The sequence below is a fragment of the Mastomys coucha genome, unplaced genomic scaffold (assembly GCF_008632895.1).
Source record: "Mastomys coucha isolate ucsf_1 unplaced genomic scaffold, UCSF_Mcou_1 pScaffold23, whole genome shotgun sequence".
NCBI lineage: Eukaryota > Metazoa > Chordata > Mammalia > Rodentia > Muridae > Mastomys > Mastomys coucha.
In genome coordinates, this window is record NW_022196906.1 from 59,990,642 (window position 1) to 59,996,379 (window position 5,738).

Here is a 5,738-nt window from a genome sequence, read left to right on the forward strand (position 1 = left end):
TACTTTCAAAGTTAGTATGAGGCCAAGCAAAGCAATTCAGGACACGCAGAGAAAAGCCAGACCGAATCAGTCAACTTGGAGAGAAGTTGGAGCCAGAACCGCTCCATTGAAGCAGCAAGTCAGAGCTCAGAAAGAACTAGAACGTGTGAGCATATTCAGCGGTAAGTCTCAGAGGCTGGAAACATTTTAGGCCTAGATTAGATTTTACAGAGGCTGGAAGCTTCCAGGACTAACCTCCGAGATGACAATTACATCCAGGTGGATAAAGTTCTGATTACAAGGAGAAAAGCTCCAGCTCCCCAGATCCCAAGTGTGTGTCACCACAGGAGCTGGGGGCTCGCCCTTTGATTACCACTAACAAGAAATGCCAAAGACTTAGAGCTGATTCTTGTCCCTGCCTCTCCTTGTGAAGTATCTAGCCACTGTTGGAGCAGTCACTAAGGAAACACTGAAGTAACAACCAATGTCATCACTGCCTCCACAGATCCCCATTGCTCAATAGAACCCACCACTCATGCTGTAGGAATAACAGAGGGCACCACACACACCCTACCTACGCCACACTTGCTGGAGCTGCTCCAGGGAAGCCACTGATTGGACTGTAGTGTCCCTGTTCAACCTGATACAGTATTCACTCTGTCCACACTCATCGCAACTATAGAGGCTTCAGGGAGATTACATTACAATATCCATCTGGAAATAACCGATGTAACAGCCTGATAAACCCCAAGCACACCCTTCTGAAAAAGCCACTTACTAAGAGGGCTATCCAGGGGCAATGAGATGACTCAGTGGGTTAAGGGGCTTGCAGCCAGGCCTGACTACCTGAATTCGATTCCTGGAACCCACATGGAAGCAGAGAGCCAACTGCAGCAGGCTGTCCTCAGACCTCTACACATGCGCCATAGCCCACGTTTGCATACCCACACTTAAACCCAATGAGATGGCTCAGCAAGTAAAGAGTTCAATCCCCAGAACCCACACGGTGAGAAAAGGGAGCCAATTCTTGTCCTCTGAGTTCACGCACACAGACCATGGTTAGAGCACCTGCAGACAGACACACATAGTACATAAAAATGAAATGTTTTAAAGACTACCAAAGCTCTCTCTGTCTCAGACTTTTGTCCCTACCACAGCTCTGGTCACACTGGTCTTACAAGGGAGTCCCAGGTACTTTGCTCAGGCTCCTACAGGACCAGTGTAGCCAGTATGCCAATGTGACATCTGACAAACCAGAAGCCACTGTGCTTCCTCTGTTTAGTGGTTTGACACCTCCTGTGACCTAGGGAGCACTTGTAAGTGGTGAAGGCAGAGCTTGACATTTTAACTGGTTACACCTAAGGCAGGCCTCACAGTTTCCCAATCACACAACTGCTGTGAGCATCCGTCACAGAGCTGGAAGATATAGTGGCTGTAGGGCCATCCCGTGCTTTCTTTCCAAATCCTCACTCCCCCTAAAGACCTTTCCTACCTGCTCCAACCCTGGGTGACTGCAAGCTGCTGCTTGCAGTTCTGACTGATTTGGTTGTAAGCCAAGCCTATAACACTTTCTCAGGCCTGTCTTTGAGACTGGCCCACTACTACAACCACTTCTCAACCAGTCTGTCAAACCTGTCCCGCCTCTTCTGCCAGGCATCTCGGAGCCTCTGAAACTCCGACCCAGGTCACCCACACCTAGGCCTTCAAGGATCAGAGAGAAGCCAATGCCAAGTTAAAACTTGGTGTGCAAGATGGGAGGAGATGCTGGACTCTGAGGCATGCCCTGCCCACCAGACAGGAAGCTTTGGAGCTGGTGATGCCTCTGGACTGACATAGTTCTCTGCCACCTGGCTCTCTCTGGTCCTGATGCAGGCTGCCACTGGAGAGCATAGTCCTGGGTGAAGGCAGCTCTCTGTAGTAGAAGCAGACTGAGCATACTGACAGTGGGAGACTGGCTGTGCCCACTGCACTCTACACCACCAGGCTGAAAAAGAGCTGTCTACGCAGCACATTTCCACACCTACCACATCCCCAGACTAGCAGATCTGCCATCCATCCTACAGAGCCCAACCCTCCCTGCCACAGGCCAGGACTTGGTACTTCCTACCCAGACTACCACAGCAGCCTCTCACTGGTTCTCCCAGCCCACTCCCTCCGCCAGCCTCTATGCCATCCACACACTAGTCTGATCTTGTCGCTTGCTGGAGAAACCAGCTGGGGCATTGTGAAATAATGTTGTAGAAGTAAGACCAGTTTCTGAAATTCTTAAATAGAGCTCTGGGACTGGACAGATGGTTCAGCTGTTAAGAGAGCTGGCTTCTCTTCCCGAGGACCAGGGTTCAATTCCCAGCACCCAAAGGACAGTGCATAAACTTAACTCCATCCCAGAAGAACCAAAGCCCTCTTCTAGCCTTGGTGGGCACTGCACATAAATGGTAAACAGACATACATCCAGGCAAAACATCCATACACATAAAATAAAAAATAAAAGTTAAAAACTACAATTTTAAGTATGGCTTCTACTATTTACTAAAAAAATTACAGAGGAAAAAAACTTTTAAAGCAACTTCAGTCATAGCTAGTCCTATACCTGTTTAACGAGTTTTGTTTTGTTTTTGTTTTTGTTTTTTGTTTTTTGGGTTTTTTTTGGTTTTTCCGAGACAGGGTTTCTCTGTGTAGCTCTGAAGACCAAGCTGTCCTCAAACTCAGAAATCCGCCTACCTCTGCCTCCCAAGTGCTGGGATTAAAGGCATGCGCCACCACCTCCCGGCGTTTAACGAGTTTTATGAATGCACTTTAATATCTAATGTGACCCCCAAGATTGTTCCCACCCTCCATAAATTATCTATCTTGAGACCCACAGGAGAAAGACATCCAGCTGTAAGTACATAAATATATAGTGTATACTTGATAGATTACATTTTGTGCTCACATATATTTTTGAAAATACATGCATATTTTGTATTGTATTTGTGTTATAATGTATATACATTGTATGTACGTACATTAGATTTTTTTTTCCTCCAGAGCTGATAGAACCCAGGGCCTTTGCACATGCTAGGTAAATACTTTACCAGTGAGGTATAAACCCAATCAGGAAAATATTTAAATATATATTTTTAAAAAAAGAAAAGCCACTGGGTGGTGGCGGCATATGCCTTTAATCCTAGCACTTGAGATGCAGAGGCAAGCCTGGAGTCTATAAAGTAAGTTCCAGGATGGCCAGGGCTACACAGAGAAACCCTGTCTTGAAAAACAAAACAAAAACAAAGAAAGGAAGGAAGGAAGGAGGGAGGGAAGAAAGAAGGGAAGGAAGGAAGGAAGAAAAGAGGGAGGGCAGAAAGAAAGAAGGGAAGGAAGGAATGAAGGAAGGAAGGAAGGAAGGAAGGAGGGAGGGAGCAAGGGAGGGAAGAAGAAAAGAAGGAAAGAGGGAAGGAAGAAGGGAGGGAAGAAGGAAGGAAGGAAGGAAGGAAGGAAGAAGGAAAGAAGGAAGGAAGGGAAAAGAGCAGCCCGCGCTCTGAGGCAGATTAGCATTTGTTTCCCAGGAGGGACAGGAAATTTCCCTCAAGATCCTGCAACCCGAATTTTCAGGTCATAGGCACAGCACCCAAGAATGTGACCTAGCACAAGCTTAACAGCCTGGAGGAATCAAAACCTGACACAAAGAGGTGGGGACCCTGGGATTCACCAATGTGAACCACAAGCAAGTTCTACCTGGGCAGAGCCAGTTTCCCCTTTTCCAGCTAGTCAGCTTCCTAACTTCCCTTGCCCTGAGCCACTTGACAGGCTTCACTGCAGATCAGAGATCATTCTAGCTTGTCCCCTGTCTCCTTGCCAGCTGACGAGCCACAAAGCCATTTTTGGAAAAACTAAGGGTCTCTGTTTCAGCTTCTATGTGTCTTGCATAGCAGACTCAGTAACAGCAGTCCATTCCTGGCGCTGGGGGGCCGGAGAGCTGGCTCAGCCTGAGAAGCGCTTCCAGAGAACTCAGGAGATGGCAGGCCCACTCATGCTCCCATCCTCCATCCCATTTAGTTTGTGTGAGGCATCAAGTTTTAGGTTTATTCTGTGGCATTGAGAATTGATCCCAGGGCCTCATGTGACACGGGCAAGGGTACCACTGAAGCACATCCTAAGCCCTTGAGGTTTTTGTGAGTCAGGGTCTTATTATGTATTCTAAATTGACCTGGAACTCCAGTTCCTCCAGCCTTCCCTGCTTCTCAGGTGCTGGGATTGTAGGTGTGCACCTCCGTGCCCTGTCAAGTTTCCAGTTACGGAATAGGAAAGGACTCCTGGCATGCTCTCAGTAGCCCTCACTCCTTCCCTCTCCTTCCACCTCCTGTGATCCAGGCACAGGATTCCCAGAAGAACCTGCCTCTCCACCCCCCTGGCCCTGCACAGACCTCAGGCACTCAGCTCCATCTGTCCCTCCCCACCCTGACAACGGTCCTCCAAACCCCAGCCTCTAATCCTCTGTGGGTATCTCAGATACCCACACCCCACCTTCCCTGAGACAGAAGATAGTCATCATTCTGTGCTCCCACCCATTATAGGACAGATACAGACTTTAAGAACCCCTGTCTCAATAAATAAATAATTTAATAAAGTTTATCCAGATCTATCATCTCACTCCCATGCAGTATGCAACAACACCTTCCCCAAATAAAATAGGCGTGGTGACAGGAACCTCTTGCTCAGACTGACCACAGAGACTCCTAGGCATCAGTGATCCTCTGACCCAGCCTCAGAGTCGCTGGGACCACAGCTGTGCATAACCAAGTGCAGTTTCTGCTTTTGGTTTTCTCAGACAGGGTCTTACTTTGTTGCCCAGGTTGAACTTGAACTCTTGTCCTACTGGTCACCTTTATTATCATTGTGACAAAACACATAAAAGAGGAGAAAAGATTTCAGCTCATGGTTTTAGCCCGAGTCTCTTGCTCCAGTTGCCTCAGGCCTGTGGTGGGGCAGAGTGTTACAGAGTGTGCGGGAGAGAGCTGTTTACCTCAAGACAGCTTCAGAGAAAGGAAGGAAGAGTCCCAGAGTCCTTGCGTCTTCCAAGGATGTGCACCTAGTGATGTAACTTCTAGTAGACCACACTGCTAACGGTTCCTAACCATCCCCAAGTGCCATCAGCAAGGACCAAGCCATCAACACTTGCGTTCTTACAGTAGCCACAGCTGTGTCCCACACAGGCACAAAGTGCAGCATCTGGGCTCAGGTAAGCCTCTGGCCTCGGCTTCCTCAGTAGCTGGGACGACAGGAGTAGCTGGGACGACAGGTGTGTAACATCATTCCTGACCCAACTGGCTGGTTTTAAAGCCTCTTTTTTCTTTTCAGGACTTTAGGTTTTGTTTGTTTTTTGAAACAAGGTTTCTCTGCATAGCCTTGGCTGTCCTGGAAATCAACTCTGTAGATCAGGCTGGCCTCGAACTTAGAAATCTGCCTGCCTCTGCCTCCCAAGTGCTGGGATTAAAGGCATGTGCCACCACCACCCAGCCTATTTTTTAAAGACTTGTGTTACTTTTAATTCTGTGTCTGTGTGCAGATGTGTGCACACATCTGCAAGTACCCAAAGAGACACAGGGATCAGATCCTCTGGACTACAGTGACAGGCGGTTGAGAGCTTCCTGACTTAGGTGCTGGGAACTGAACCCACCCTGGAAGGGCAGCAACCATTCTTAACTGCTGAGCCATCTCTCTAGCTCCCAAGTTGTTTGTTTTTTTTGTTTGTTTGTTTGGTTGGTTGGTTTGTTTTTTGG